Here is a 20655-nt window from a genome sequence, read left to right on the forward strand (position 1 = left end):
GGCTCTTAGCTCAGGCTTGCTCCTTCACCTCCTCATTCTCCTTAGAGAGAGTAGCTGGCTAGGCATGTGCCCTTCATGACAGAAGGCAAGAGGCCAACCCAAGCCTTGGGCACTCCTGAGACCTCGATCAGCATCCTGTGTGCTCACTGCTCTCCAAGGAGTGTAGAGCTCTAGATTATGGTTATAGGCAGGTGACACCGATGCTCCTGGAAAGAGTGAAATTGAGAAGAGCTTCCTTTCATGTTGCCTCTGTCTGCCTTTTTTTCTTTCAGATACACAAATCTCTATGGCAGTTTTGGAAATGTCACTGGCTTTGCATCTTAAAGCCTCTTGATGCAGACTTTGTGCAGTCTTCTGATCACATTGCAAAGCCTCTGGTGAGCTGCAGAGCACAACTAGCTGGACATCATTTAAGACAATTACTGGGACGGAGAGTATATTTTCAGCTCCAGGCACAATATGGCATGAAGCAAATTTGATTAATGTTCTGTTCAGCACGTTTCAGAACCATCCTGGGGAAGAGGCTGAATGGCTCACCAGTGGTCGCCTGGTCCCCGGAGGATACACAGAGGAGCAGGGAGTGAAATTAGGGAGCGGCCTCATGAAGCTGGAAGGCAGTGATAGCTCTTCTCTCCCATAGGGTCCAGCCACAAACCCCTGGTAGACCATGAGCCTGATTGTTGAGTCCAACAGGCTGACAGCACAGAATGCAAGGTGAGCATTACTCTTCACGTCCTGCATTTTCGTGGAGGGGAGATGTATTGGTCAGCGTGCACTGGGTTGCACCATAGTAACAAACACATACAAACTCTCAGGGGCTTAGAAAAACCAGAGTTTGTGCGTGGCTTACTCTGCACATGACCAATACAGGTTGCTGGTTGCTCCAACCACCTCATGCTTACTCGGGCACTCAGGATGCCAGAGGAGCCTCTACTGAAGGACGCGCTGCCCATCACATGGTGAGTCTTTCGCTCTCAAAGGCTTCTGCCCCAGATTCACGAGCCGCCCACACCTCCTTTGTCTAAGACAGTCACACTAATCTTGCATGTGGTGGGGAAGTGCATCCCCCCATGTGCTCAGGTGGGAGAGAACCAGGATGTTGGGAATAGCCCCGGGGACCACTGTGGGGAGGATTCCTAATTCTGTCTCCAGGAGGGAAAGTCTGGGAGAGCCTCCACTGGCCTCCTTCCTCATCCCCATTCACTTCCACCTCCCAAAGACTTTTCTGGCTGCTTAGACTAGACACAGGCACATCCATCCATCATGGCGGATGATCAGAGGGTGGATTCAGCTCCCCTCTGCTGCCATAAGCCCACCGGGGTCAGGTGCAGGTCAGGTCAACAACCCTCTCTGTCCCCAGGCACAGGGGCTGGGTGGTGGGTGATGTGTCAGGCTCTGTGAGTCTTCCTTCTCTGCAGACCTCAACCCCCCACCCTGTGAATCAGCCTAAGGGCTGGCCTGGAAGAGAAGCTGACAAGAAGCCCAGTTGAGGCCATAAATCCAAATGGAGCTCTTCAATCGACGTTTATTTCTCAAACTAAATTCCTTCTGTTGGTTTTAAAGCTCGATCTCTATGGCTTCGGAGTCTTATTTCTCAGCAAGTTCTTAACTCAGAGGAGATTTAGGGCTTATGACTAATTAGCCCTACACACCAACAAGCTCCTCTGCATTGGGATGCTTTTTTCATTTTTTAGTAAAATTTTCATTAAAGTATAATGAAAAGCTTATAGGGCTTTTATGTCCTGCTCCCTTAAAGACTTGGGTAGGAAAACACATGGTCAGGAAGAGACCCAAGGTGTCCTGGGCCCCTCAGCTGTGGAGGGCAGATAGAAAGAACTTTCTCTTCATACCTGTGGGGATGCACAGAGGTCACTGATGTTTGGCTGGGAAGTTTCCCAGAGGAGTGATAGGATGGGTGAAATGACCCTGAGGGCAGCCACAGGGCCAGATACCCCGGCTAAGGACTGAGTGGGAACCCTAGTCACACCTCATTGGGAGACACAGCAGGGAGGGCTGGGATGGTATCCCGTCACTGTGCCATGACCACGCGAGGATGGATAATGCCAACTGGTCCTTTAAAACCACTTGTAGTTCACAGGCTCCAGACCAGTATGCTTATTTTTTATATCCTGGCAGCCAGGGTCAAAGCATGAAATCTAATGGGAAAATATGCGTCCTTGTTTTTATCCATGTTCTTCTCATTTCTTAAAAAATTACACCGTTTTTGAAGATATTCTCAATTTTTGTTTTCCCTGTTGCTAGCTCAGCTTTCTGAAGTGCTATTTCTTTCTTTAAATTTCTCCTTCTTCCAACAATGATGGTATTTGGTTTATTGCATACCTTGTTCTCCATTTCCCCATCATACTTTTGTTGAAAAGATTATGCACCTTTAAAAAAAAATCTCTTTAAGAATAGAAAAACGCCGCTGTATAAATCTTCTCTTTGTTCAATGAAATTAATTTATTTCAGGGCAAAGACTTTCCGCTTGGTTGTTGTAACAAGGATCTGTTCTAAATGTTCATCCTAGACCCCTGCTCCTTGTGGTTCTCTGCTCCCCTCCTTCTTATCTTTTCTCTTATTCTTGTAGCTTAGGAATATTGAAGGCCTGCTTGTTTTTATATGGAAAACTATCAAACATCACAAAAGTATGTCTCCAATGACCATATATTCCCATCACCCAGATTCAAGTATTAGCAAAAGAGTGCTACATCATTTCCTTCCTTCCTTCCTTCCTTCTTTTTTCTTTCTCTTTCTTTCTTTCTTTCTTTCTTTCTTTCTTTCTTTCTTTCTTTCTTTCTCTTTCTTTCTTTCTTTCTTTCTTTCTTTCTTTCTTTCTTTCTTTCTTTCTTTCTTTCTTTCTTTCTTCTTTCTTCCTTCCTTCCTTCCTTCCTTCCTTCCTTCCTTCCTTCCTTCCTTCTGAAATATTTTGACACAAATTCTAGATATCAGATCATTTCTCCCTTACCCTCTTCAGCATGCATTTCTTTTAAAACGTGGGCATTTTCTTACATAATCACAACACTAACATAATTAATCTGAATTCCTTAATACCAGTTCGTGCCCTTTTCATGTTGAAATATCCCTAATTACCTCAAAAAATGACGTTCATACCAGTGGTTGGAAACCATCTACTTGCAAAACCTATTCTCAGAGGCCCATTTGAATGTCATGCTGGGCTCCAGGCTGTAGTGTCCTGGGTCTTAGAGAAGAAACTCAATGGAGAGCCCCTCACCCTCCTGCCCCCCTGAAATCCCAGCTCATCCAGCTGTCCCATCCTCTTTATGCTGAGTGAATTGCAGACCCCAGAAAAGCACTAAGTACTTCTGGATGCTAAGTACTAAGTGTCTAGGATGAATATTCGAGTTAGTGGCTTCATGTATTTAGAGTTTGCAGTAAGTCTTGTCCTTTACAGTTCAGTCAGCCCTGGCACGTGCCAACCTAGCTGCTTGATGATAAAGGATAGCTTATTCTTTCCAGTTTATTGTATATCCACTTAAGACATTTCTGGGGTGTGGAGTCAGAGAACACTTCTGTTTAGCACAGGTTAAGAATAAAGCACTTAGGGGCCACCTGGGGGGCTCAGTGGTTGAGTATCTGCATTCGGCTCAGATTGTGATCCCTGAGTCCTGGGATCGAGTCCCACATTGAGCTCCCCACAGGGAGCCTGCATCTCCCTCTGCCTGTGTCTCTGCCCCTCTCTCTGTGTCTCTCATGAATCAATAAAAAAAAAAAAAAAAAAAAAAAAAAAAAAAACCACTTAGGCTCAGTGGCCTCTCTGTAAGGAGAAGGCAGTTCAGAAGATCAGAGTACAGACTCGTAGTCGTGAACTTGGTGTCTTCCCCCGGTGATCACAGAGTGGAAAGAACAGTTCTTTTTGCTTTGTTTGGCTTCTGTGTAGGAGGGAAAGGCACACTGGTGCATGAAAATTATTTTCTCAGGTGACGTTTTCTGTTGGTCAAAGTAGTTACTGTTGGCTTTTCCCTCTTGTCCAAAGTGGTACCTTCCTTCCTCAGATTCTGAGAATGTATTTTGCCTTCTGCCACATGGAAGCAAAATATCAGGGCTCTGGCCGGTGGCTACTGATCTCGACCATCGGCCCCAAGATAGCTGGGGTCACCAGTTGGCCCGTGAACTAGAATCAGAGCCAAGAGCAGGAACGAGAGTTTCCTCAGGCTTGATTGTCTTTGCTCTGTCATCTGGATGAATGTGTTTGGGATGGCATTTGTTTCGGACAATGATGTTTATTTTCGGCAGGGGTACATGCTGGGGACAACTCTCTTACATCTGTAGGGTGCCCGACAGCCTCTCAGTTTTCAGTGGCATCACCCCCAGCTTGCTCTCATAAGACTTCTCCCCCCGAGGAGGCTCTTCCAAAACCGAGGCTCTTCCATCATACTCCTCATGGTGCAGGATCACACAGGTGTTGTTGCTTTTCCAAGGGGAAGCACTTCCCAGCCTTGTGAGCACTTGGCTCTTCTGCTATGTAACAAGCTGCCAAGGCCCTGCAGATACCAGAGCATCTGAGGGAGCTCAGCTCAAGACGTTCCCCACACGCCCTGTCCTCTTGTCAGTGGCCTGATCTTGTTTTCCTGGCCCTGAAATGATGACAGCAGAGTGGGCAATGGAAGGGTCTGTACCATTAATAACATTGCTATTGATGCCAAACCACCCAAGCTCAAGACCTACTTCGTCTGCTTACTGTCCTGCTTTGTGCCTGATGTCTCAACATAACTCTTCTAGATCCCTGTCATTCTCAAGGGTACAGGGAGCTGGCAAGATTCAACTGGATCTCAGAACTGAAGCACTCAGAACCATGCCTGGAGCACAGAGAAGGTCCCATCATGGCTTGTCCTCATGGCTCCTTCTTCAACAGTGTCTTCTTCACAGAACAGAGGAGAGCTTGAACCTCTCCCCAGGGGCAGTGGGAACTACTGTCCTTTCTTCTGGTTACTGTTGTGGAGCACTTTTATTACTTCCTGTGTAAATCCTAAGGAAGGGGCTTTTGCTGGGTCTGTGCTCAGAAGAAAGTGGTCGGGAGAGGGATGGATTGCCTGGGGTGTGAGAAGGCGGGCCTGGGGGGTATGGTGGTTGGGGATCTTGGGTGGAGCAGGGGAGGCAAGCAGGTCAATGAACACACATGAACTCTTCCCCAATTTTGTTAGAAATCCCACTGGCAACAGATGAAGGAAGAATGGATACCTACTGTGGATCTGTTTTAGAACACCCCTGTTGTGAAATTACCTGGAGGAGCCTGTACCTATTGGCGTCCAGTCCCCAGACAGGAGGTAGGACCTGGGAGGTACAGTGGGCGACATCTGTCACAGTGCCCCCAGGCCAGGCCCAGTGAAGTTCACTGTAGGATGGCAGGGAGGTCAGAAACCTCAAGAGAATTTTGTCCCAGGGAGCTCCCCTCTCAGGCTGCTGACCTGGCCAGGGCGTTACAGATGTTGGAAAGCATAGTCTTGTAATTGGGCTGATGACTCAAGGACACAGATGCATTTTTATTTCCAAAAGGGGCTGAATTTGGTTTAGAGAGAAGTAACAAATCAAGAAATGAGTTTAGGGGCACCTGGTGGCTCAGTTGGTTGAGGATCCAACCCTTGGTTTCACCTCAGGGTCCTGGAATCAAGCTCCATGTTGGGTTCTGCACTTAGCAGGAAGTCCACTTGAGATTTTCTCTCTCTCCTCTCTCTCTCTCTCTCTCTCTCCCTCTCCCCCTCTCCCCCTTCCCCTACTTGTGCTCTACCTTCTCTCTCCCTCTGTCTCATAAATAAATAAATAAATAAATAAATAAATAAATAAATAAATAAATCTTTTAAAAATTGGATTTATATTCTGTTAGTAAGATTAATCATTGTCCACATGGGTAATAGATAATGTGAGAGGAGAAACACTTGATGAAGGCCTATTGAGAGGGTCCAGACTCCCAACTATCGATTACTGATTAGTACTGATGGAGCTCTCACAGGGAGGAACCACAGCTCAAAGCCAGAGAAGAGCTTGAATGCATTTCAGAATGATCTGTAGTTAACAATAACAACAGTATTTGAAAGAAAGACAGAAATTGAGTGACATAGAGATTAGGATTTTGGGGCAACACAAAAGGAGAAATGCTGCAAAACAAAAACATATTTAGAAGTCTGACTGATATCCAAATCAGATGTGTGGCAGAGACCCGATTTCTCTCCCAAAATGTTTGCATGTTTGCATCACTGTGACAGCAGGGTGAATGCAGGGCACCACGGGGACCTTGGGGTCACCATTATGGTCCCTAAGGGGAAGGACACATACCACGGGGGGGCGAAGGTGAGACTTGTCTGCTGGCTTCCCAGGGCTGAGTCCTGGCGCCCACCTCCCTGAAGAGCCCTTATCTCTGGGAAGCTTGCCTTCATGCCAGCAAGGGTCATGATGCCTACATTTTAGGGTGTCCTGAAGATGGCCCAACAGGGAGCTGGGGCAAACGGAGCTCCTAAATTCTCATTCCTTTCTCTCTCCAGTGTTCGGTGTAGAAGGAAAAGCTATGGGGTGGGGACGGTACAAGATCCAGACTCACTCAAGATCTGTGACTTTTAGGGGCACTGACTCTTGATTTTGACTCAAGTCGTGATCTTGGGGTCCTGGGATTGAGCCTTGTATCAGGCTCTGTGCTCAGCAGCGAGTCGGCTTGAGGTTCTCTCTCTCTCTCTCTCTTCCTCTAATCCCCTCCTCACCCCAGTACACACTCTCTCACTCTCTCTTAAATAAATAAATCTTAAAAAAAAATCTATGACTTTTTAGGAAAAATCCTTAAGCATTTCCCAAGACATATTTAGAAAAAGAATTTTAACCAACATACTCCAAATATGTCTATTACTGAATATTTATTTAAAAATAAAAATATGAAAAAAATAAAAATAAAAATATGCTCTAAGCACAAAACAAAAACAGCCATATCTTTGATTCTAACTTATGGTTACTATTTTTCAATATTCAAGAAATTCTCCTTTTGGAAGTTTGTATTTCATCATTTTCCATATAATTGTTTTCTATTCTGATAAACAAGATTAACGAGGAATTTTTTTTAATGTATAAGTCAATGCCACATGCATTTTGTTGTTGTTCTGACCGCTGTCTCTATAAAATTGAAAATTATGTGTGATCTTGTCCTCATTCACTATAAATATGCCCCTCACGGAGGTTCCAAGTTACACAGTGGGAAAGACCCTCCTACTTCAGCCTTGGCAGAAATTTTTGTTGTTGCCTGGTAAGTGACTAATTCACAGATTTTGTTAAAGAGTCACTGTTTTATTCCACTCTTTCCCAAAAGACACAGTGATAGCCCAGAAATACAGGACCACTGCAATGACCTAATTTTTCCCTTTGATACCCATCCCCCTTGCTTTGCTCATGTTTATGACAATACCCAACTTTTCTTGAAGCTGATTTGAGTGAGGGAGCCCTAAAAAACCTTAGAACTTACCCAAAGATGGGGGGGGGGGGCGGGAGGCTGTGCACATGTCAGGGGAAGGTTCTATATTGCAAAGTTACCCTATCATGTATCTTGCTTAATTCAGATGTAACTCTAGCAACTACCTATAATTGAAGATCAGTGAGGAGTGATGTCCCAGGAAAATGAACTTCACCTTAGGCCATTTTAATTAAAGCATAAATATTTTGAAGACAGAACAAGTTAGATGTTTTTAAAGTAGAAGAGAGTAAGGAGGAAAACACAAGACATGCGTGGATAGCTCCTTTTAACCCTTCTGTTTTCTTTCTCGGGCCATAAAACTGGGAAAACTATTAAGGTAAAAGAAAAACATATTTGAAAAAGAGACATTTGGTTACATTCACTTTTTTAATGCACTCTCTGGAGACATGATGCATTTGTTCTTATTTCTATGCATGAACTCTATTACACGGTGTACTTTGGAGAATGAGACAGAGTTCCCATTATGCTGAGGGTTGGGTGGTGCACTGAGCCTGGGGACAGGGGTCCTGGCTCTACAGCACCATGTACCAGCTGCAAGTTTAGGCAAGCTTGCAAACTTTCTGAGCCTGGGTTTCCTTACCTATAAAAGGGAGATAATAATACCAGCTTCATAGGCTTGTTGGTGGAATTAATGAGGATAATGAGTTAAAATCATGTAGCACGGGATAAATGGTGACAATCGTCAGCTCCTTCTGTGGTGGTGCAAGGTCTCATCAACAAGGCAGAGTGATGGAAGGCTCAGGAACAGAAGTTTGGAGACAGGAATCCTAGGTCTTACTTTTCCAGAAACATCTAAGAAAGTTTTTGCCTTATCTGGGGTTCAGCCCCCTCACCTACAACCATAGGAGCTTGGACTTCATGACGTTCAAGACTCTTCCAATTCCCAGAACCTAGGCTTGTGACTCATCCTTCCACCAAATACCTTCCAGATGTCGTTGCCTCTTTTGCCTTCTGAAGGACCCAGCAAAGTGGGTGTTAGTGAATCTGTTTGTCGCAGGTGGAGACCCGGGCGCTGGGTGGGAGAGCAGGGCAGGTGGAGCTGGGTGGTGGCCCCATTACATCACGCACCTTTCTCACCCTCCTTTTGGTTCAGAGCTCCATGTGGAGATTCAATTAAAGGAAACCCATATATCTTCCAGCTGAAGCCATGCCACAGAGTTCACATTGATTTCTGCATCTATGCTTGATCGATGTGATCCTCCTTCCAGACCTTCCCTACCCTGTTGTTCACACACTGGGAATCCAAGCGTCCTTTCCAGCACTTAGCCATGTTAATTAGCCTGGAAATGACAGCCTGGACACTAACGTACAGTTATTATCCCTACACGCTTCCCCTTGAGCTGTGTATGATGACCTCGTGAATATGTTTACCAGTATGTGTATAAGGGAATTCTGATTCACGTCAGATTTTTTAAAAAATCAATATACTATGTAAAAGAAAGCACATTCCCACCCCACCCCACCCCTCAGTATAATTGAGCATTGAAAGGATGTGGATGGTTCCATTTATTAGAATCACATGGGGAAATGTATTGACTGATACATTTATAATTCTATTAGATGGGTAATTCTGTTTTTAAAAGAGGAGGGAAATTTATCTCCTGAAACTTCTAATTTAAATTCGACAATTCCATCACTGTTGCTGGGGGTGTAGAGTACTTGGGGAAAATTAAGGCAAATGACTGCCGTGGGGATTTATAGCACAGTCATGGGCTGGTGTCCCCACAGCCTGTGACAGTCCCAAGTCTGGCCTGTCATCCCAGGCAACCTTAGGAACAATGGAGTGACCTGAGGGCTTGGAGGGAGGTGGCTGTCTGAGGTCTGAGGGAGGACTTCAGCCAGAAATATTTCTCCTGAAGCTTAAGTAGAACTTGTCAGGGAAGAAACGGAAGAGACGCCTCTAAGGCAGTGGCTCTAGCACACAGGCCAAACCTTTGAGTTTGGACTTTATCTTGCAACCATGAGGGGTCAGGTAAAGTGAACTGGTGAGCCTGCAGGTTAGGTTCTTCCAGAAGGAGATGCTGAGACAGAGTTAGGAGGACAGGCTTAAGAGGTTTGTTGAGGAGTCATATCTGTAAACAGAAAAGAGAGGATGCAGAACGGGGTGAGGAAACTGGTACAGACCCAACCAAACCCTGCCCTCCACGGACGCCGCCAGGAAAGGAGGCCCACGTGGACAGACATGACCCGTCATTGTCTGAGACCTCCCCGAGAACAGTGAGACTGGACTCAGACGCTGAGCTGGCTGCTGAAGGAACCAACAGGTGGAGGAATTAGCAGCCCACCTGTTCTAGAAGGTGAGGCCAAGCGGTGCCTCCATGTCTGCCACAGTAAGGTTCAAGTGCATCAGGACGTTAAATAAATTTAACGTTTATTGGGTGCACAATATGCTCTCTTACAAACATGTTCCCTTCTTTCTGTCATCCAACTCCCAGAGCAGGATGTAATGGAAGTACTATTATAATTATTCCCATTTTCCAGATGAAGAGTGGGGGCTCAGAAAGGTAACCTTTAACTCAGAGGCAGTAGGAAAACTCCCATCTCTCGGTGTCTACAGCTAGTGGTCTTAGCAGTCCCACCAAAGCCTGACCAGGGTGAGCAGCCGAGGTAGGAAGCCTCATCAGAGGGCTGTCCTGTGGCATTCTGTGACCACAGCCCAGAGCAGAGGCATGGGGTAAAGATAAAGGGAAGCCTCTGGAAAAGTCTTCCAAGAGAGAACTTGCACAACACTGTCTAGGCAGAGGGCAAAAAGATAGATAACTGGATGAGGTTGAGATGTCAGCCTGTTTGGGTTTGAAGTCTCCTTTTTGATCAATTTTGGCAACTTATAAATACATTGGAAAGACATGGACCACATCATCCGGATTCCTAAATTTATTACCCTAAATTAGGCTCCTGGTGTTATCTTATTTATTTAATTTGCTGAATCGGTAGTGAATTCAGAAGCTTTGAAGAGCTAAAAGTGTAAAGGTGTATATGATAAAGATCCCCATCCTTCCATCTCCATCTGAGTAGTCTTCACCATGCAGGACATCCAACATACACTCGGTGCATCGATTTCAGATCCATTCTTCCAGAGTCTCTAATACATATGGAAGCTGAGACAAAGTGTATCCACCTTTTTTTACACAAATTAAAGCATTCCATTTACACACTTACAAATGTTCCAGATTAGGACATTAAATCCCGTCTCATTCTTTTTTATGGCAGCACAGTATTGTGTGCCACACTTGCCACATTTTATTTACCCTACTGACAAACATTTACTTATTTGTCACTACTAAGAACACTGTTTCTATAGGGAAAAACATGTTATTTGTCTTAAAAGTTTTAGTTTATCTCTGTGAGTATATTCTCTTTTTAAAAATCCAAATGCAAATCCAAAGGTTTTAATTTTTTTCCTCCCCTTGAACATACTTCCTGCTTGTCTTGTCAAAGAATCCGATCTTGTCTCTATTTTCACATCTACACATTTTATTTCTACCTTATCACATTTCTTTATCATGATTAATCTTGATTTTTTTCTTGCTTATTTTTTGGTAATTTCTTGAGTTGAACACTTAGTTAATTCTATAACATCTTTCTTCTCCAATAGTAAAGGACTGTAGAGCTAAGACTTTAAATTCACAACATATATTAAATATGAATTTTATCATCATTACTTCTTTTTTTTAAAGATTTTTTTATTCATGAGAGACATAGCGAGAGAGGCAGAGACATAGCCAGAGGGAGAAGCGGGCTCCCTTCAGGTAGCCCAATATGGGACTCCATCCTGGGACTCCAGGATCACACCTGAGCTGAAGGCAGGCGCTCAACCACTGAGCCACCCAGGCTTCCCTCATCATTATCACTCCTAATTCATTCATAAATGTACTTTGACAATAATTGATTTGCTCTTTGACTCAAAACTGTTTGAAAGAGTTCTTTCAGAATGTCCTAGTACTTAAATTTCATTTTTAATTTTTTATTTGCAGTCTGTTTCTAGATTTAATACTTTTTGGTTAAATAATGTGACCTAGGCAATTTCAGCTTTGTAGTACATAATCAAGTTTTCCTTTAGGCGATATATAACCAACTTTTATAAATATTCCATGGTTATTTGGGGGGAAAAAAACCTTGTGTCTATTTGCAGGGCACAAAATTCAACATGTCTATTAAAAGAAATATGTTAATTGTGATGTGCGATCCTCTTCCTTCCTTAGTTAATTCTTGTCTCCATCTGGCCAATTCTGAGTTGATTAATGTCTTCCATTATTACTGTGTCTTGATCATTTCTTGGAGCAATTCTAGTGATTTGCATGTTACACATTTCAGTGAGATGCTGTTTGTGCATCAAACACGTTCATGACTTTGCACATCCCAAAGCATTTTTATGGAGCAGAAAATAAGCACCCGAGAGCTGCATTAGTTCTTCCTCATTTATAGAGCAGGCTATGGAACCACTTTCCTTCCTCCTGTACAATCTCTTTAACCACCAAATTTGGCCAAACCACAGAGTACAGAGAAATCTGTTTGCTCAGTAATTTTACTGATATTCTCAGAAACTCAGCCAGTATCTTTTCCCTGAATGTAATCCAGCCATTTCATGGAGCTCATTAGCTCTCCCAAGGTATTCGTTTACGATTTCTTAAATCATGGGGTCACCATAACAAAATGAGCAGGGGCTAATTTGTACCCAGACACAAGTTTGTACTCTTGGCAGAACTTTCTCTATTTCATCCCAAAAAATTTACTGCAAAGATTAAAAACTCTACCACAACTTGTGGGATTTTCAAAGTGACGTCAAGTTAAGCTATAATTCACATTTTGCCTTGCTAAATAAAGTTTACCTTGTAACAGGGAAGAAATTTAAACACATTTCCCAGTCCTGAGTTCACGTACAATCCATATTTGGGGGTTGGTATTTCCTGGAATTTGGAGAGGTAATATGAGGGATTTTTTTTCCCTCTTGACATCTTTGTGGCAAAATCTTATTTTAAATATCTATATCTATCATCTATCTATCTATCTATCTATCTGGATATATGCCCTTATGAATTCGTGCTACCGTTCCTTAACATGGATTCCTGTAAGTGAAACTCTCACATCAAAGGATGAGAAACTCAAGACTTTAACATGCAATCTGAAATTGATCTTGGCAAAGCTGGTCCCAATCGACGCAATTTGGTGTGAGGAACGCCTGTGTGCCCATGCCCGCACCACACCAGATGGTATCAGTTTCTGATGGTTCCAACCTGGCAGAGCAAATGTTTCAACCCTGCAATCTGCATTTCTTTTTTTTTTAAAGATTTTATTTATTTATTCATGAGAGACACAGAGAGAGAGAGGCAGAGACACAGGCAGAGGGAGAAGTAGGCTCCCTGCAGAAAGCCCGATGTGGGACTCGATCCCAGATTCTGGGATCATGACCTGAGCCGAAGGCAGGCACTGGACGACTGAGCCACCCAGGTGTCCCCAGTCTGCATTTCTTTAGTTGCTAGCAAGTTTTACATTTCCCTAAGTTTACTTATTTACTTCTTCTGTTTTATTGAGATACAATTGACACATAATATGGTCTAAGTTGAAGGTGTACAACACAATGATTTGATATACGTATGTATTACAAAGCAGTCACCGCAATAAAATCAGTTAACATTCACCACCTCACACAGTTATGGTCGGTTTTCTCTTTGTGAGGAGAACCTTGAAGATTTTCTCTCTTAGTGAGCTGCAAACACACAACAGTGTTGTTGATGACCATTGTCACGTTGCACATCTACCTCAACTGAAAGGCCATTTGTAGTTCTCTGTTAGTTGCCTGTTCCTATTCATTGCCCATTTTTCTATTGGGCTATTTGTTTTTTTCTTATTGATCTTTAAGAGCTGTGTGGAGGGATATGCATCTTCTGGCATCTTGGTGAGATTTTAGAGCATTCTATATTCGATCCTTTTACATGTACAACCCAGCTGAGTTATTCTTATCAATCATTTCTCACATAGGGAGGCTGCCACGAAGTAGATCGCTATTGTTATTGCCATTCTACAGGTGCTGAGAATGGAACTCAGAGAGGTTCAATGCTCATGAACGCACAAAACCAGGATTGGGTTCTGAAGTACCACCCAGGTCTTGTCCTCAGTCTCCTGAAGGCTCACTGGGCAACTTTGCCACCAGAGCTGTCACCAGGTTACTTCTATCATGCTACAGGGCTTCAGACAGTACAACCAACTCCCCTTTGACTCAAAACACACTGTCTCAGCCCAAACAATCCTTAACTCCCCCCTCCCAAAACCTACCCTAGGAACAACTTGGTGTAAAATCCTGCCTCCTTAAATTCATGGAGTTTCAGTTTTCAAGAATCTCTCTGTTCAATCCAAGGGGAAAATATGATTGTGTTTTGGTTTGTCTTGGGTTCAGACACCAGAGAGCAGTGCTGTGGATGGAGACTGTCCCAAGGCGAGTCTGCCTCCCATTTGGTATTGGCCACAAACCCTGGAGAGCTCTGATCCTCATCCCAGAGCCTTCCTGCAGACTTCCTCCAGAGGCTGTGGTTGAGTGGAGGGATAGATCATGTTATTAGCCAACTCCAGTCCATGCCAATCAGCTGAACTGCTTCGGGGAGGAGCCAAGGGAAAGCTGAGACACACGAGGTGGCCTGCTTCTCTGCGACGGCACAAATCCAGCATTTTTGCGTCAGAACTATCACTGCTCCTCTGCCAGTGGACATCTGCATCCCGGGGGCAAGTGGCCGTGCCGGTTATGGAAGCCCGAAGGCCAACGCAGATGCAGGGTCAACGGGCCCGCTGGTGACCAGGTCAGCACTGGTTTCAGGGGGTCTCAGATCACCTTGGTATTTCATTTACAATCCAATGTAACACCACATTTGTGAATTTAAATTATGCAAATTCGAAATAGCAGAATTCTTTTAAATCGATGCATTTTAACTAGATGCAAAAGACTGGAAACAATCCAATTCCTTAAAGCCAAAACATCATGAATCACATAATTTTAAGGCAGGCAGGCTGGAGGACTTTAAAACCATGTTGCTGCCCTTGTGGCCTGGTGGTGCTATGTGCACAGGTGAGGCAGCACTCCTGGATTCCTGGGCGCAGGGGTGGAGCAGGTGTTACTCTGGCATTTGGCAAACCATAAGGATCCCACAGCTTCAGGAATGTGTGTTTTTCCCACAGGATTCCTTCCACCATGTGTCACTAGGGCTGCTCTCCCTGTGACTGAGGCTTCACGCAATTCCACACACTTCTTGAACAGTTACTTTGCACCAGGTACTATGCTGGTTGCTGGAAAGGCAAACAAAGAAAATAGGACATAATTCTTTGAAGAACTTATGCTTTAAGGTTAAGATCATCCCCCAAGTGGACGCCAGTGTAATGCGATAAGCGTAAGCAGGAATCCTGCATGGGGGTGAGTGGAGGTTTACCCGGAGGGGCTGCCAAGGCTTCCCGGAGGACACAACCTGAGCTGTGAAGGATCAGAAGGCATTAGACAGGCAAAAGCTGGTGGGGAGGAGGACAGCTGAGGGAAGATTTCAAGGCAAGTAACAGCAGGAGTGAGGACACAGATCAGCAGAAAGGGGAGTCTCAGGAGCCCCCTAGCCCTGCACTGGGCTCTCCTACCTCTGAATTTGTCCACTGGGCTCTTCTGTGTGTTCATAGACAAAGGCACTTGGTCCTTGCTCAACTGGAGACCCCCGAGGGACAAACTTCAAGTCTGTGGCCCCAGACTTAATGAACCCATCAGCCAACCTACTGAAGCAGCCCCTGCCCTCAGGGACTCAGGGGAAAGTGACCTCCTGTGACCAGTGGGCCCTTTAGCCATCCCTGAAAAGACAGACCCTCAACCCATAGCCCAGGGCTTTCTTGTGTCTGGGCTGGTGGGTCTCAGTGAAGCCCCCTCTCCACTCAGAACATGCCAGAAAGGGACCATCAGTCCCATCTCTGAGCAAACGTCCAGCTCTTGGCACTGGCAAAGCCATCCTTCCAGAAACCCATGCCGACCTGTGCTGTCCTTTTTGGTTTTCTTTTGGCAAACTCAGTAAATCAGGGATGACTTTAGCTCCCATTTTATAGCAAATGTTTCTTTCCAAAGTCAGATCTTTTTGAAATAGCCCTGTCTTGCCTATTACATGTAGGTTCATTTTAAGAAAACATTCTTAGAAGCATAAATTGTCCAGCGTTTGGCTACACTGATTCCTGCCTGCGTACCTTTAGACAGCTGTTGCACTTGATCCAACGGTGAGCCTCAACTGTGAGTTTTCACCTACTTCTCCTGAGATCCATGATTTGTGGAGCTTTGATTTCGTTGACTGCAAAAACAAGAAAACATTTATTATGTCTCGAGTTGTTTTGAGAATTAAATTCAGGTTACCATTAAAAAAAAAAAAAAACATAGCATAGTGCTTGGCACATCGCACAGTACTTGGCTGAGATTATTATAAATATTATACCTTTGAAGAAAGATCGTAAACATTTATGACATCGTCTTTACATGATATAGAAATATTTAAAACAAAAAACAGGATTTATTTTTTTAATTTTTAAAAAAGATTTATTTAATTATTCACGAGAGACACAGAGAGAGAAGCAGAGACACAGGCAGAGGGAGAAGCAGGCTCCTTGCAGGGAGCCCGATGTGGGATTCAATCCTGGATCCTGGGATCATGCCCTGAGCTGAAAGCAGATGCTCAACCGCTAAGCCACCCAGGTATCCCTAAAAAACAGGATTTAGAGAGTCGTTAGACTCTGGTCTCTATGGAGCTCAGTTTTTTCTCCATGAGAAGTTTGATTTGGTTGTCTTGATACCACTCAGTGTAAACATTCTTTAAATGAAAACTACGGTGAATTATTTCTTGTGTTTGTATTAGAGATACACTCGTGTCTGGCCCTGAGTGTTGATTGAATGACCAGCAGACCCCACTGGCTTCCAGTCACATTTCATACGATGGCCACCCCCACCCTGTCCTCATGTTCCGGCCTGCATCCGCTGCCCGTGGTAATCATTTCCCTCCTTAGAGAAACACATCAATACTTTCCGGACAGTAAAACAACACCATCACCTGTTTGCTTCAGAGTTTTACCTATGCGATTCCCTTAGGATCTCTGAAATACATAGGACAGTTTCGATCCCATGGACACACAGAGACAGAAGGAAGAAGAGCCATGGGAGGGCCACGTGCTGGAGAGGCGAGGACTTGGCTGGGCTCTTGCTACACCACCGTGCTCGGTCAGCATGCAGTCCGCGGGATGCCGTGGCTAACTCCTGGTTAACAAGCATTCTTCCTTCCCTGCAAAGCAGCCCTGAGCTGCAGGCCCAGCACCGCACACCTTCTCTGGTCTACCCGACTCCACCCTCCCGGCCATCCCTGGGTGACCAGGGCAGACGCTGGACCTATGCTGGGCCAGATTTTCACCCTGGGAATTTAAAGGGAAACCCCATTTGGGGTCTGGGAGTCAGGAAGAGTAAGGCAAGGCACCTTATTAAGCCATGAGGGGAGCCGACATCCCATCAGGTGGGCCAGGCAGGCGAAGGATTGAAGTCTGCAAAGAGAAGAAAGGCTGGGCCCTCGAGGGGACGGGGAGCAGCAGTGGAGACAGTCCTGCAGCCTCCTAGTCCTCCACCGCCTGGCTCTGCTCTTGGCCGCAGGAGACACTGCAGAACCCATAGCGCATGGCCCGCTTCCTCTTAATCCATCCAAATGTTACTTCTGCTGCCTGTAACTCAAGAATCTCGCATTTTCCCCTCATCTACCTTCATTTTATTTCTGTTGCTTATAACTTAAGAATCTGAGCAGAGACAACCTGTTAGTTCCACATGATTTGCTTGCTCAAATCTCAAGATATTCAGCAGAGATTGTTCAGCTGGCACCTGGGAGATAAGGAATATCTGAGGTTGTAACAAAGAGCTCAAGTTTAGCAAATTCCGTTTCCACGAAGAATATATCACAGCAAAGCGCTTCAGACTAACCGTTCCTCACTTCCCTCTAGCGCAAAAGTACGGATACCTAACACTTAGGAAATGATAATTATGAAAGAAAAATGGGTGTTCAGGTGGCACTGCCCCCTGGCAAACACAACAAAATAAACCAAGCAAACCCTGCTTTGTTACATGAGTGAAGCAGTTCCAATTACCCACAACTAGACACACAGTGCTGAATGTTCTAGAATGATCTGATTTCAAATACCCAATGATCTGATTTCAAATACCCTCAGATCTGAAGCTGAGCTTGGGGGGGGGAGGGGTCCTGTCTGGGGAGGATGGGAGGAGGTGCTGTGCCCATGTGCTTGAAGCCAGGGAAGAGGCTCCACCTATCCTGGGGATCTGGACAAGCAGCAGGCCTGCGGAGCTTTTTCTGCTGTTTGCCTGACTTTTCGTCTGTTTTTTACTTGTACCGAATGCACAAACGTGAACACAAGAATGTAAACTTTTAATCATCATCTAAGTCATTATTACACTATGTCATTTTCTGCAAACGTGCACTTTATTTTAAAACAACAATGACGCCAGACCACGAGAGTACAATCGCTCCCTCCTCCTGAGACTCTGCTTGCCAGCCACACTCTGGGTCAGGGACCCAGGGGAGAGGGGAGCCAGGCCTCTCCTCTAGCAGGGGCCAGCTTGACGTCAAACGCCAGGCAGATGAGGCCATCACAGGCAGACCGGTGCCGAGGACGCTTGCCGTCCACGATGGAGCTCACCTTTGCCGGCGATGCCAGCTTTTCGGGATGTGCTGATGCGGGTCCAGGAAAGCTAATACATAAGGAGTGGCATTCCGTGTCCAGCAGCATCACCAGGCACTCTGAAACAGGAGGCTGCTACCAGTGCAGCCCGGTATCTGCCCTCCCTAACAGCGTTAAGGGGAGGCAAAGATGGAAGGAAAGGAGAAATGCAAAGGGAAAAGGGGGAAGACGGAGAGAGGAGGTGAGAAGACCGAGGCCTTAGAGAGGTGGCAGGCATTGCCCCGGAGGTCCCAGCTCTCCCTGGACCCTGGAGAGCAAAACCAACTTCTCTCCCTCCCTTGCTCCCTCTTTTCCTTCCCTCCTTCCCTCCTTCCAATTTCTCTTTCTTCAGAGCTTCAAGGATAAGTTGTAATTCTTCATCCTTAAGGAATTATGACAAGGTTTAGAGCTCCTGGAATGTGCGATGTCTCAGAAGCACAAAGAATTTATTATCTATTTTCCAAACAAAGCAATAATTAGATCACTCCAGATAACTAATACCATGTTTTCAGAAGCCCTGAGTAGATGATAAGCTAATATTTGTACAGTTGACCTTAAAAGTGTGACAGCTAAGAAACTCTTGGAGAGACGCCCAGAAAAGCACCAATTATTACAGGATTTAGCAATGCCGCCTGAAAAGGAACTTTCACAATTCTTTGAAAAAGACGTTTCCAGTTTCGTAAACCACTATGCTAGAGTAACTGTGGGATTGTTCCTTGACAGCACAATCACATTGTAATTGTAGGGCAATAATGCGAGCAGGGGTGATGAAGGGGAGATCCAGAAGCCAATTGGCTGCCACTGCTGTGAAATGTAAAGATTCCGGGGTTCACGTGGTCGGAGAGGTGGCCAGCGGCCTCTTCTAGTTGTGTTCTGGCTTCTACAGAGATGGCAAGCACTCTTGTCAAACACATTTGGGAGGGATCCCTGGGTGGTACAGCGGTTTGGCGCCTGCCTTTGGCCCAGGGCGCGATCCTAGAGACCCGGGATCGAATCCCACGTCGGGCATCCCGGTGCATGGAGCCTGCTTATCCCTCTGCCTATGTCTCTGCCTCTCTCTCTCTCTCTATCATAAATAAATGAAAATTGAAAAAAAAATTAAAAAAAAAAAACGTTCAAACACATTTGGGAAAATAAAAAATAAAAAAATAAAAAAATAAAAAATAATAATAAAAAAAAGACATTTGGGGTGTTTGCGTTTTCCCAAAGAAACAGGCACTGCCTGTCAAAAACCCAGCTAGGGGCTGTTTCACAAAATGTTCTAAGGCATATTTGGAGAAAATATTGCCTGTTGTGCAATCAGCTCCCACGGGACAATGAAGTCCACAGAGGACAAAAAAAAAAAAAGAGAGAGCATTTTTCAGGGAGCTGGGGTGGGTGCAGGAGCCTCATCCAAGATTCTCCTTGGACCGGCCCATTTGGAACTGTTCTTTCTTTCTGCTCTAAATGTGCAGCGATTCAGGCTAAAAAGCACAACGAGCACTAACGAGCGGTGCCCTGGCCCTGAATGCCAAAAATCTGTGTTATCCTCTCTTACCCCCAACCAATTTTTTTTTCTTTTTTTTCTTTTTTTTGGTTTTTTGTTGTTACTTCCCACCCCCCAGGTCCCTCCCTTACAGACCTGCAGCCTGGGCCGAGGGCAGGAATGCTGCAGACCCCTTTCCCTGTAAACTATTTCCCCAAACCCCAGCTTTCCGAAACCTTGTCTGCCGTTGCCGCCTTTAACCCCTTCGGTGATGCACACGGTGTCTCCACGGGTCCTCGTGACGCCGGGGCCCACCGGCAGCCACTTGGGAGATCTGGAGCCCGCGAAGAGGGAGGCGGCGGCGCTCTTGCTCTTACCCAGTCATGTGCACCCGTCTGTGCTCTGCTCAAGGCCGAGAGGCCAGTGGGGACCTGACGACAGGACCGGCCGCCCTCTCCCGGCGTCCCTTACATCCGCCATTTCCCAGCGTCCCTTGCATCCTCCCTCTCCCAGCATCCCTTGCTTCTGCTCTTTCCCAGCGTCCGTTGCATCCTCCCTCTCCCAGCATCCCTTGCATCCGCTCTTTCCCAGCGTCCCTTGCAATAGGGCGTGGCCACGTGACCAGACTCCGCCAATGGGGAGTTCACCTCTGCTCACCCCGGAGTTGGTGGGGCGGGAAGCCCGGGTGCGGACCCTGATTGTGGAGTTGGGGCCTCGCGGGCCCACGTGGAGTGTCGCCGCTGGACCTGGCCTCCGAGCAGCCCCGCCCCCCTGCAGCCCCTTGTCCGCCCCGCCCCGGGGCCGCCCCGTCCTTCCCTGTCCCCGGGCTCTCCCTCCACGCAGCCCGCGCTGCCCCAGCTGCCCCGACGCGGCGCCTGCGAGCGGTGACCGTGTCCCTAAGAGTAAAGGAGAGGGACGTTTCCGCATCCCCACGTGGAGCACAGCGGTGCAGGACCTGCCCCCGCCCCGCACCCTCGCCGGGCCCCAGGACCCCCCCCCCCGCACCCTCACC

The 20655-nt window shown here is 45.9% G+C and overlaps 1 long non-coding RNA gene across 2 annotated transcripts; it reads right to left on the reverse strand.

Annotated features, from left to right (window-relative positions):
- Positions 1-9822: 9822 nt before the first annotated feature.
- On the reverse strand, positions 9823-20172 carry LOC111092365. Of its 2 annotated transcripts, none has more exons than XR_005378861.1 (3): positions 20021-20172; positions 15668-15768; positions 9823-14743 (listed from the first exon to the last, which is right to left on the reverse strand). It is a non-coding gene; the product is annotated as an uncharacterized LOC111092365 (long non-coding RNA). The 2 variants fall into 2 exon arrangements; XR_005378862.1 differs by lacking the exon at positions 20021-20172 and adding an exon at positions 16936-17432.
- Between the last annotated feature and the right edge of the window lie 483 nt (positions 20173-20655).

This window comes from Canis lupus, chromosome 25 (genome assembly GCF_011100685.1).
Source record: "Canis lupus familiaris isolate Mischka breed German Shepherd chromosome 25, alternate assembly UU_Cfam_GSD_1.0, whole genome shotgun sequence".
Lineage (NCBI taxonomy): Eukaryota > Metazoa > Chordata > Mammalia > Carnivora > Canidae > Canis > Canis lupus.